Raw genomic sequence first — 13916 nt, 5'->3', positions numbered from 1 at the left:
GCTACATACCCCCTGGCAAGCTGACATACTTTTGTAAATGTCTGTATGTATGTGTGTTGTCTCTGTGGTGTTGGCACAATGTTGAAGTTTTAGACATCAAGTCACAAAAGAGCCAAAGTCATCATCTGTATTGCTTGACTGATGATTCAATCATTTCATTACATCTACCCTCAGGAACACCTTAGCCAAATCTCTGTCTACCTACTAAACCTAGCTTTCAAAACAATTTAATTCCTCTCTTTCTACATCCTATTAGAGACTTTTTTTGGTTCCCCACACCTTGACGTCTTTCTTCCTTTCAGGGGTTGTTACAACATTAAATGTCCTTGTACCACACACCATATGCAAGTCTGTACACTAGTGACTAGAGACCGAGAGACAGAGAATGTTACAGTGTGAAAGAAGAGTACCCACTCTAAAGGTTTTGTTGGATGAACCATAGATGCTCTTTTTGCCTAAAATCACAGCTGAGCTGAATAGGAGCACAGGAAAAAAATGCAAACTAAATGAGCTGTTTTAATAGCACTGCATTTTGATTTATCAGGTAAATCAGATTTCAACAACACAACTAAATAAAGAGAGTCAACAACACAACTAAATAAATACTACAAGATGAATAAACACGTGGTAAAAGCTTTTCCTCTTTGATCTTATACAAAATTTGAGTCAGTAAATGTATCATACTTTATAAATCTTATTATCCTTATGCAGAACATGTTTTGTAATGAATAGTAAATGTAGCTGGTTTGCTGAAAACCGGCTTCATTGTTTCTAAGTGTTGCTAGGCAACAACTCAGCCATTCACAGAACTGAATGTTGCATTTAAAATGAAGAGGTATAAAGGAAACAATACATGCATCATGTTGCCTTAGTAGTGCCTGGTTTGGAAAGTAGACCTTCTACAGTCTGTAATTATCATTGTAATGGTAAGTTATGGCCATGGGGAGTGCTAGAGGTGCATGATTAAAAAAAGAAGAATAAGAATAAAAGTTATGTTGTCGAGTAGCAGATTATCCTGACTGTTGTGTCCTTGAAATTTTTGAGAGTATAGAGGAACAATACATGGTGTCAGAAGACAACAACCCACGTTGGAAAGAGTCTAGTAGAGCAGACAACAAATTTGAGCTGTTTTAATTGTAGCACAGACTGAAAAAGTCAGGTAACGAAGGCTAATAACGAGCGACAAGCTAACAGCAAGCAGCAAGGATCAGCTTTTACTATCACACCGCCAGGGTTCTTTGACTTCAAGCCAATGGCCCGTATGGATTAAGTGATTCGAACGTTTCAAACTCACTTCTGGTCTAAAAGAAAAGGATGGAGTTTACCAGGTGAATTCTCTGATTTACACTATGGAAGATAAAGCCGATGATATCCTAAGCTCACTGCAGCTTGATAAAGCAAAACTAAACAACTACGATGAGGTAAAAATGGACATTTTGTAGGAGTACACAATGTAATTTATGAAAGAGCCAAGTTTAATACGCGATGTCGACGAATCAGCTAAAAACTATCACAGCAGTACACACTCAACAATGAAGATATGGTGACTTGCGTGAAGAAATGATTCACAATTGGAGTGTTGTGGGCATACGAGATGTTATGTTGTCAGAGAAACTGCAGCTTAACCTAAAATTTTATTTGGCTACAGCCATAAGCTCAGGTAAGACAATACGAAGAAGTGAAAAAGCAACAGGCAGTTTTGCAGACTCTGGATCAGGCAGATGCAGTATGTTGTAGCAGTAACAGACCTACAGGAAAAGAAATCTGCCCAAGGCACAAGCCATTCTCAGCCTCAGACAACCTCAGCAAAGCAGAAGCAGTGTGGGAGGTGTGGCAGAGCCCCAACACATTCATAGACAGACTGCCCAGCAAGAGATGTTGAATGCAGAAAATGTCAAAAAAAGGGGCATTTTGCATGAGTTTGCAGAACAGCACAAAAGCTAGAAGCTATTGAGGACGATGCCGTGACTGCGTTCCTTGGCACTGTTGAACAGTCACAGTCGTCCACGTGGACTGAAATGCTGCACATAAATGACATTCTGTTGGACACAGCCAGTCAAGCCTTGAACGTAAAAGGCCAGATACGTGTGGTTTTACAGAGAGGTTAAAGAAAGATAGAGGAAGAGGTATTCATTGCGAAGGACCTAACCATGCTTCTGTTGGGCCTTCTTGCCATCGGTAGACTACAGTTGATCTCACCTCCACAGTATAGAGGATGCAAAAGCACATTTTCGTTCAATGTATCCAGATGTCTTCGCAGGGTTAGGTAAACTGAAAGGCGAATACAAAATCAGACTTAAAAACAATGCATCGCCCTAGACTCTCTGTGTCCCACAACTTGTGGCTATTCCCCTCAGAGCCAAAGTTAAAGAGGAACTAGACTGGATGGAGAACATGGGAGTCATTACCCGTGTCGAAGAACCAACAGAATGGTGCGCCAGCATGGTCCCTATAGTGAAACCTTCAGGTAAAATACACATTTGCATAGATTTATCACACCTGAATGAGAGCATCATCAGGGAAAGACACATTTTCCCTGCAGTGGACGACACACTAGCCAAGCTGGAAGGAGCCAAAGTCTTCAAAAAACTAGACGCAACATCAGGCTTCTGGCAGATACCGCTCCACAAGGATTCAATGTTGTTGACCACTTTCATCACTATTACTTCAGGAGGCTTACTTTTGGTATATCATTGGCCCCCAAACACTTCCAAATGAGGATCTCTCAGGTGATTGACGGTATTGATGGAGTTCAGTGTCACGCTGATGATGTTCTTGTTGTAGGAAAAGGCCGGGTTGAACACGACAACAGGCTACACAGAGTGCTACAGAAATTTGGTGAAGCTGGGCTCATTCTCAACGAGAAATGTCAGATGGCTCTGACAGATTCATTTCCTGGGACGTGTCCTAAACGCTCAAGGCATCAGAGCAGATCCTGCAAAAATAAAGGCAATCCTTGACATGTCCGAGCCCAAGGATATGCCTGATGTCTGTCGCTTCATGGGCATGTTTAACTTTGTAGGCAAATTTTCCCCATGCATACCTGACCTGAAAAACATACTTAAATGGCCTTGACTTTACCAGAAGAACAGATCACAAGTCTCTCGTAACCCTCCTGAAATCCAAAAGCTTGGACGATCTTCCACCAAGGATCCTTAGATTCAGACTTTGACTACTCCGGTTCAATTTCATTATTTTTCATGTACCAGGCAAAAGGCTGATACCCTTTCCAGGGCCCCTCTTCCAACCACAGCTACAGAAACAGAACAAAACTTGGAAAAATAATTCAATGCTTATTTAGACAGCATAATCGAAAGCCTACTGGCTACTCAGACAAAGCTAGAACAGATCAAGAAAGCACAAGCCTCAGATGACGCCTGTAAACATCTTAGTCACTACATTGCAAATGGCTGGCCCAAACACAGAAGATGTGCATGAACTACTGCAGCCCTACTGGCCCGAAAGGTCCGTCCTGCATGATGGAGATGGCTATCTCATGAGAGGTGAGATGCCTGAACACACGAGATCAGACATCCTACAGAGACTTCACCAGGGACAATTAGGGATAAAAAAATGCCTAGCAAGGGCAAGGGACTTGGTCTGGTGGCCAGGCATTACATCTGCAGTAAAACAGATGGTAGAAAGATGTGAGACCTGTGCACGTGAAGCACAAACCTTAGCGTAGCCACTGATCAGAACAGAGCTTCCAAATAGGCCATGGCAGAGAGTCGCGGCTGACCTGTTCCAGTGGCAAAATGGGCACTATCTAGTCATGATAGACTACTTCTCGTGTTATATTGAAGTGTGTAACCTGCCTGCAGGCACATCCACAAAGCAAACTATAGCCAGAATTAAAGCTATGTTTGCTAGACACCTGGTTACCCAGAGCTTCTAGTCACAGACAATGGCCCTCAGTTTTCCTGTCACGGATTCTCTCTATTCACAAGAAAATATGATTTCACTCACGTGACAAGCAAGAGTGGTCAGGAAAGTGAAGTCCCTCCTACAAAAATAGGGAGACTTCCACAAAGCTCTGTTGGCATACAGGGCCACCCCACTGGCACATGGGATTCCTGCACAACTCCTGATAGGGAGGAGGATTAGAACTGCAGCTACAGTGTTGCCACTATATCCACAGTGGCCTGATCTCAAAAGGTTCAGAGAACAGGATGGTGCAATGAAACGACAACAGCAGTGAACATACAACCAGAGACACTGTACTCAAACCCTGCCACCACTTCAGCTAAGACAGCAGGTGTGGATAAAACCCACACTTCAGAGAGGGACACTTGTGGGCACACGCTCATACGAAGTGGAGACTGGGAAAGGAGGACAATCATGGCACAATCGTTCACACCTCACAGAAGTACCAACATGACCATCATCTCTGGAAATAAGGAAGACTAGTTCAGGGAGTCTATCATAAGCTGCTGAAAGACTAGAGCTGTGAACATTACAGACTGAAAAAAGTGGAATGTGGAATGTTTGTTGTCTAATGTCTAATTTTGAATGTGTTTTGGTTCTGTATGAAAAAATATACAAATCTGTTAGTTGGACCCTCAGCTTTAATTAAAGGGGGGATGTAATGCACGTTATGGGGGGCGCTATGGCCATGGGGGGCGCTAGAGGTGCAAGACAAAAAAAGAAGGAATAAGAACAAAAGTTATATGTTGTCGAGTAGCGGATTATCCTGACTTTTGAGGAACAATACAGTCATGTCCACTCAAATTACATCATATTCAAGATACTTTTAATTCACATGTGTATACAGTGCAGATTGACTTGCAATGATGACACAATAAGGCATTTGATTTCCTCCACATGTTGGAGTTCACTCATGCATACATCTCAGATAACAGTCTTCTGATATCTTAAGTATATTATAGTTCAATGGTAGTTCTAGTTCTGTTATATCAGCAGTGATAGCCATACTGCTAAGTGGTCATTTAGTTTTCAAGTGGTGAACAAGGCAAGACATTAAGATAAATGCATTCTATGTCACATAGCTTCAGATTATACTCAACATTCTACATCCTTCTAATTATTCTTGGCAATAATTTTAAACTATGAAATAAGGCTATTATTTTGCCAGTCATAAAAATAGCAAACGTTCCTCTCAGTTCTGGGAAGATTAATTTTGCTTCAGCACTTTTAGTAGGTGAGGTCCAAACCTTATTGTACCAGAACAGTAATTTAGCTGAAATGCATTTTCCTTCTTATTCAGCACCACAGATGATGAAACAGTGTAACTTCATGTGTGTGCTAAACCCTGGTATATGAAGTCTCATCTACCCCTCAGAGAGATCAGAATGTCATGTTTCAATGGTCACGGTGTCCATGCGCCATCACAAATGTTTAATAAGTAGTCAGCTGTAGTTTGTTATATTGCTAACATTAATTCCCTGTAAAATATCTCATCTGCTATCTATGTTTACTAGGTTGAAACATAAATTAGGCTAGCTGAACAATAAACCTCTGACAAAGCAGACTGCTTCAGCATTTAAAACTTTATAAAGTTGGTTACACATATTGTTATGTAATTATTTCATTGAAATTTTAGTCATATAGATGTAATACGTTTTACCCAATATTCACCTGTACTTATTTCTCATTGGTTGTAGGTAAGCAGAGTAGAGGTAAGTAAATATGGTAACACAAAACCCTACTCGTGTGTGTGTGTGTCATGATTGGCTCCGCCTCCTTCAGGTAATCTTTGGTTTATTCCTTCCTCTGTCTGTTTTGTTCCCTCCTGTTCATTTCTTGGCCCACCTCTTGTTTTGTCAGTTGTTTCGGGTTTGTGTGCTTTTATTTTGAAATAATTGCTTTCAGGTGTGTCTTGTTTGATTCTAGGTTTAGTCTGTGTATTTATGTCCTGTGTTTTGTCATTTACTTTGTTGGTCATTGTATTTGTATGTTCTGGCTCTGCGGTTCTGTATTATTTTGTATTATTAAGATCCCTTTGGTGTTACTTTAAGTTTCCAGTATCTTTGCTCAATGCTAATTTTAAATTTAGGCCTGTTTCTATGTTTTGTCTTTAGTGCTGTGTATTGGTTCTCTTTGTCATCATGTCTAGCCCGTGTGTAAGTCTTGGTTTTGTTTCTGTGTCTGATTGGCACTCAGTTATGAGCCTAGAGCGCCTTCACGACTCAGAAATAGCATTTCCCCATAATTCATCTCACTCCTCTCAGTGAATGTGTCCATCTCAAGCTAGTGTGACCTGCAGTACAATTATGGTTTGTGTGTGTGAATATGCGTGTTTGTGTGTGTGGAAGGTTCTCAGTCAGATTACTCTGTCATGAGGGTGTCTCATAACCTCTCTTTTTTGTGTCTACATGCTTGTGTATGTGTCTGCCACAAGAATGACGGTCTGCTGCTGGACTATCCAGGGAGACGAAATACCACCCAAATCTGAGAGACAGATGTTTTCCCTGCCTATAGACACCAACACACAGATGAGAACACGCAGACCGTCTGCACATGCTCATCTTGCGACTCGGCCCTCTGTGACTGTAGGACCGAACCCATCCCTGTTAGAGCTTCTGGAGCCACATCCCAGGAGTATGTTCAATGGTCATCTCATCACGCTCAACCTCTCAGCAGACTGGATATATATATATATATATATATATATATATATATATATATATATATATATATATATATATATAAAGTCATCAATGTTTACCAAGATTCACAGACCAACACTGTAATTACCTTTGTCTCTTTCTGGCTGATTTAATTTACTGTTCCTTAGTGCCACTTTTGGAAAATCATTTCAGTCTTTTAGCCTCTGGGGATTGTCTACTTGTTATGTTTCACTATGATGTGTGAGTCAAGTCAGTGGAAGGTGTGTTTACACATCTGATTAAGACCAGCTTGTTGTAACCTTTGCGTCTTACACTGTTTCAGAACCTCTGCTCACAGGATTTTGGTGATGTTGGTTTACAGTTTATTTAAACGTTTTATTTGTTCACAATGGACTCACAGAAGCTTTGTATTTTATTATTGGTCATCTTTAGGGATTTAATAATCCAATGTATTTTAGAGGTAATGATATCTAAACAGTTAATTAGCCTAAAGCAGGGGTGGCCAACCTGTCATAGACCAAGAGCCACTTTTCTTACTGTGTTACGGCAAAGAGCCACATCGTACATGGGCAAGTGTAATCTGTTGAGCGGGGGGGGGGGGGGGGGGGGGGGGATGCGAGTGTAAATTATTAGCTGTGAAGACAGTCAAATGCGTGTTTTCCACTACGCCGGCTTTAAAAGTATTAGTGGCTTGCTAGGCTTGTAAACTAACCGCGCACCACGAAAATGTAGCAGTGTGTCGCCCCGTTTGTGCAGGTGAGCCCGCAGACCGGCTGGGGAGCCGCATGAAACCAGGCAAAGAGCCGCGGGTTGGCCACCCCTGGCCTAAAGGGTTATTATGGACCTGACTGCCTTTGTAACTGCTGTGTGACTTCACAAGTGAGACAGAGATGCCTCAACTGAAGTTGGGAAAGAAGCAGCATATTTCAAGTACACATATCCTAATCAGTCATTATACTAAATCTGAAAGCTATTTTCTGCTTAGTAGTTAAAGTGACTCAGAGGGTGAGTGTGGGACCATATGCAGAATTATGTTAAGAACGTTCCAGACAGAGTCAAAAACACAATTCAAACTGCACTTGAAAAAGCAGACAATATTCATATACAACTGAACATGACAAAGAGCAAAGAGGAAAATCAAAAGGGACATTATGAGATCCTGGTAAACATAACAGGGTAGCGACAGCCAGTAATAACCACAAGTAACCAGCAAGACTTCATAAAGATTTGCAGAGCTTTTATACTCAGGGAATAAGCAGGAACCTGGGCCTGTGAGGGAAGGTCCTTGGTGAAGGACGGGCCTTAGCTTCTCCAGGATCATTCCACAGTGTCCTACTACTTCCGGTCCAAGAGGTAAAACATGCACCTGTTCCTGATGAACTGGACCTGTCGTAGTATTCAGAGGAGGTGTGCACATGACCCAGGTCTATTTCTAGGTTTCTTGTGTGTCAGTAAGCCCGGAGCTTCTGTTGTCGAATTACTTGCTGCAATAAGGTACCTCTCATGCTTCTTCCTTTCAGCTCATCCGTTTGTCAATGGCAGGGACCTCGGACAGCTCTCCAGATCTTGGAAATTGTGGGGGCTTATACTCAGGCACACATGGGAATAAATGAGACCCATGGAGAAATGGTAAATTTTGTGCTTATTGCACCCAGGGGAAGAGGTCAATGACAAATGGAAAAATGTTTTGTGGAGAAGCCATCCTTTAGGGCTGGGCTCATCAATCTAAGCCCTAGCAACATCCTCCATAACTTTACAAACAGGTGCTAGGGTGCAGGTTGGTGATAACACTATCTATTTTGCCCTAGATTACATAAAGACATTCGTAGATTCTGGAGGTGTCTGGTATTCTGAGATCCTGCACCAAATATAAGCCTGAAGCAAAATAGGGTAAAGAGAAGAACCCAGCAAGCATGATGGGGCTTTAATCTCTTTCCCGTCTTGACATGCAGAGTTGAGGCCAAATATATTAAAACAGTTTTTCACAGTCCCAAACATTTTATGTTACCATACTGTCCTGGTGAGCCACCCTGCAGCCCACACACACCACGCCCCTCCCACACCACGCTCCTCCCACACCACGCCCCTCACCACCTACTTATTGACACATCATCATACCTGTTCCTTGTTTTCTTCCTTTTGTTCCAATCTGAGGTAGTTGTTATTGCTGCTCCCTCAGCATTTTATTTTATATTTGTTAAGAGAACGTTATAGTGCTTGTTGAACTTTTCTTGTTTGTTGTTCCCTTTATTGGAGTAATGGGGTGGGTTTCCTGAAACGTTCGTAGCGCTAAGTACTTCTTAACCTCGTAAGTTTCATACGAGGTTATGAAGTACTTAGCGCTACAAACGTTTTGGGAAACCCACCCATGGACGTTAACATGTGGTGCTGCCACCCCTGACTTTTGTCCGAAGCCAATTAGGACATCTACTTTGTTGATTGTTAAAACAATCAATTATCGATTTATTTAAATTATAATTTACTATATCAGATTTCATGTGCATCAAAATTTAAATAACAAACAAACAAATTAAAAAAACAATAAATAAAAGATCTAGAATGGAGAGACAAATCCACTGAAGCATGATCCTGAGAACTGAGGGTAAAAGTACAATTATTCCTGTTTCTGTAAATTAATCAAATAAATTTGTTAAAAGTAGAAATGTGAACATGTTCGATCCCTGTCCTCCCAATCCTCTAAATCAACAATATGGTTTCTCTATAAAATATGCGTAGCTGTAAAAAAAATTTAATCTGAATATCATAATTTTTTAAGTTTGAATTTCATCTGAAGTGTATGTAAAAGTTTAGCTTCAACGGCTCTCTCAGAGCTTGATCAGGCCTTGGCACACTGTCTTTCATTCTCTTACTCTGGAGGCAAGAATGAGAATCAATTTAGCCAATTACACAATTATTCAGAATCACGCGTAGTACCCTCATTACAAAGGCCTGGAATACAGATGATGCATTTACCTATACAGAAACGCTTTGCTGATATTGGTGAGAGGTGATGAATGCTGACAACTATACCCCTTAGCCAAGGCCTCCTGTACATATTCCTTCATCACCGAGTCTCTAGGACACACAAGGAGTACACTCCATGGGAGCAAGGTTCTGGACAATAAATTAATGATACAATCCTAGGGATGATTGTGGGGGTAATTCTGGGTCTTTAACCTTGCTAAAGACCTTAGATCTAAGTAAGAGGCAGGGATCTGACACAAGCTGAATAAACTGGTTCACAGAGAGTTGTTCATCTTTCCAGGCTACCTTGGCTTAGAGGGTAGTTTGTAATCTGTAATGGAATGCAGTCTTCAAGGCTAGGCAATTGAATAGCTGGAAATGCCTGCTCAAACTGTTAGAATGCTTGTTGTAAAGTTGTTGGAGTATAAAAAGAAAGGGTGGTGACCCAGTATATTCCTCTATTAAGTAGTGTTTACTAGAGATATTTTATCTATGGTAAACACCCCTATTAAGTTCACTTACCCAGTAAGTACACTTACAACTTTGAACCAAATTGTGTTAATATAAGTTATAAAGTTATTATCCTGCTTGATAACTAAATCAATACATGTAGTTATTTTTTAAATATTCCATGCATTTTAAAGCCAATCATACTGGTGCATATTCTGAAAACATCCTGTCAATGTTCCCTCTACCTGGTGGCCATTTTGAAAGCCACATGAAAACTTTGATCTGGAGAGACTCCTCAGATTTATGAAATTTTAATATAGGCCTACAGCAACTTTTAATTTGGGTAAGTATCACCAATTTATACAAATTTAAAAGATTAATAATTTTCAAACAAGTTGGAACTTGGATGCAAGAGAAAGTTACAGTTAATTAAAAGACAGTTTTACTGCGTTTTAGCCAATGCCGCAATTTGTAGTTAGCATGCTAGTCATATGAGATTGCTGAAGACACCAATATATTAAATCACAGATGATAATTTCTTGTTTTAATATTTAGTACATCATCCATTTCCAAATTGATGAGAAATAATATTTGTAGACTACAGGATTTTTTAAAGGTTTTGTATCATTTTTACATGAGCTTAAAGGGTACAGCAGTATAAAAACTAGAGTGCATCAGTGTGAGCACATTGGAGAAAAGCTCAAGTGTAAACAAATCTGTCACATTGCGGTCCCCGACCCCTCCCTTTTGGGTGTGTGTTTATGTTGTCTGCGTCTACTCGTCTGCGTCTGTGGATCTCCGTGGGTGCGGTTACGTCCTGTGATAATCCGTCTCACCTGTGGTTCGTCTCGTCATCACGTGGGGTTTGTGTGGTTTGTCTTTTTAATGTGCGTTCGTGCAGTGTCTTGTGCTCGTCGTTGTTGGAGTCATACATGTTTCTGTGTTGCTACACGTTTTACGTGCGCCATCTGCGCAATATGTGTTAATAAACGTTATGTCCGTCAACGCCAAGGATTTCTGTCTCGTCTTTCGCCGCGCTCCGGGCGTAACAAAACTAGTATTTCTAGCTTCACTACAAACAGTATATGATATAGTACTTAGTAAAGAACATTTATGTGACAAAATACTGATGTTAAAATAAAGTCCATTATATTTTAATATAAGTATTGCTGTCCCCATTAAGCTCAGGGTGCTTCCTTTAACCTCACTTACATAGACTGCCTATGTGAATAGTTCATTAATGGTTTAAAAACAATCATCGTCAGTGTAAATTAAGGTAAAATATTTTAAAATAATTGAAATTATTTCCTCCAACTTAATGAGGACAAAACAGAAGTTCTCCTTCTGGGCCCTAAGGCCTCAAAACAGAAAATTCCAGATCTAATGCCCCTGGCTTGGTAGGGGCGAACGAACAAAGAAAGACACGGAGAGGTGGAGGTGAATTGCGAGAGCTAGGACACAGACACAAAGGTTTCAATTACCATGTTTACTTTGCGTTGAACAACAGACAAACAAATAAACTTCTTATAAGTGGACTGAGGACCATGCCAAAGGAAAGAAACAAAAATAAGACCACTAATCTACATGACCAAACCTAACCTCAATAACATATATACACGGCACGTGCCCCTAACCTAGTGTTGTAACAAAGGGTTCCCCTACGTGAATGTAGTGTAAGGGCCCAACTAAACTAAACCTAAGCGGTAGGCAAGACCTAAGCTTCTACCAGGATACCTGTGAGCCTGTCCACCAGAACACTGGTAGACAAACCGACATAGAACAGAGAGGGAAGAAACAAACAGAACGTACGAGAGACAAAACCTGAGAACACTCAGGGGAGAAACGGAAGACTGAGAGAAATAAGTCACTGCAAGAGTAACTGGCTTAGGCTGCGAGTGCAACAACAACTAACAACTTCAGCAACGGGTTGCTGGAGTCACCCGTGTTAAATAGGCTGCTGACAGCTGCGTTCTATTGGGCTTGATTGCCCCTGGTTCTAGCTCGCGTGCTCCGCCTAGTGGCGGCAGGAGGCACGTGCCTGGGTCCAACCCTGACACCAACCAAACAAACAATAAAGTATCTCAGTCTATTTGCCGTCAACATGCCCATCTCAATACTCGTCACGCGCTACTAAAATCTCGTCTCTTGGCGTGTCCATAAAACGACAGTTGATCATAGTCTACGCATCGTGCTACAATCAAAAGGATTTCACAACGCACTTAGTCAAGATCAATCAAGGAAACTCTCTTAACGCGCGCTACGTTTCTCACAACTCATAACGCGCTGGATGGAAACCTGGCAAGTAAACACTCTTAGCGCGAGATACAATAAAATGTTCTCACGACTCATAACGCGCTGGATGGAAACCTGGCAAGTAAACACTCTTAGCGCGAGATACAATAAAATGTTCTCACGGATCATAACACACATGGTCAAAAGCTGTCTGCAAGGCTCTACGAGTCTGCGAGTCGGTCTGCTAGTCTATCTGCAAGTCTAGCTACCCAGTGTGCGCTGTCCCAATTTTAAGACCCATACCACGCCCCGTTAGAGGGCCCAGACACAACCATTGGCCGGTGCCAAACGAGACGCAGCAGTAAGCAATCCGAATTAACAGGTCTGACATGATAACGCAGATGCCCGTAACACTCACAGACTACCCCATTACACCTGGCACAGTAGCCAAAAACCTAGGTGTCATACTCGACTCTGACCTATCATTTGATAAATACATAGATAATACTACTAGGATAGCTTTTCTACATTTCCGCAACATTGCTAAGTTAAGAAATGCATTATCACACTATGATGAGGAAAATTTGGTGCATGCCTTTGTTAGCTCTAGATTACTGCAATGCACTACTGTCAGGATGTTCAAATAGGAATCTAAATAAACTTCAAATAGTTCAAAATGCCGCAGCCAGGGTTCTGACCAGAACTAGAAAAGTTCAGCATATCAGTCCAGTCCTATCAGCCCTGAATTGGCTCCCAGTTAAATTCCGTATTGACTTTAAAATTCTTTTATTAACTTATAAAGCATTGCACGGGCTTGCTCCTGAATACCTTCAGGAACTTATTTCCTATTATGAACCCCCACGTCCACTAAGATCACAGGGTGCTGGTCTTTTATTAGTTCCAAAAATTAACAAGGTAACAGCAGGGGGAAGAGCCTTTTCTTGTAAGGCCCCCCAGCTTTGGAATAATCTTCCTAAATGCGTCCGGGACTCTGACACAGTCACAATCTTTAAGTCTAGGTTGAAAACCGACTTATTTAGTTTAGCGTTTGAAAATTAATATCCCCCCTTAATTAAAGGTACAGATCCAGGGGTTCAGAGGCGAAGGGTTTTATGGTAGACTGGGGCGCTGGTGCTGTCGTCCTGTCACTGCTCGTGGTTACTCAAATTTGTTGACAGTGCAGTGGACGGATGCCATTGTCTCAGAATGCCCCCAAGCCTATGTTACCTTCTGGTTCTGCCTTTTTAGCTAGGCTGTAATAATTTAACTTAATGCCGGAGTTGCTGCCACACTCCAGAAATGTTTATAATATCATCTGTCCTATATGTGTACTCATACAGAGCTAATTTTCCCTGTTTCATTTCTCCATATGGCTGCCCGCCTGCTTGAGGAATAATGAGATGAGGAGACCAGCGATCCATCCTGGGCCGGCCACCTCCTGCCTAACCGGATGCCTACACCATGATGGACATTATTACATCTTTTTCCTTTTCTTTCTCTTCTTTCTGTCTAAATTGTTGTTGTTGTCATGGTGACCAGTGTCGGCCAGAGGAGGATGGGTTCCCCCCCTGAGTCTTAGTTCCTCTCAAGGTTTCTTCCTCATGCAAAAAAACTAGGGAGTTTTTCCTTGCCACTGTCGCCCTTGGCTTGCTCACTGGGGGCCAGGACTCGGCACTTGTAAAG

Source organism: Brachyhypopomus gauderio, chromosome 9, assembly GCF_052324685.1.
Source record: "Brachyhypopomus gauderio isolate BG-103 chromosome 9, BGAUD_0.2, whole genome shotgun sequence".
Taxonomy (NCBI): domain Eukaryota; kingdom Metazoa; phylum Chordata; class Actinopteri; order Gymnotiformes; family Hypopomidae; genus Brachyhypopomus; species Brachyhypopomus gauderio.
Note: the sequence above shows the minus strand (reverse complement) of the source record.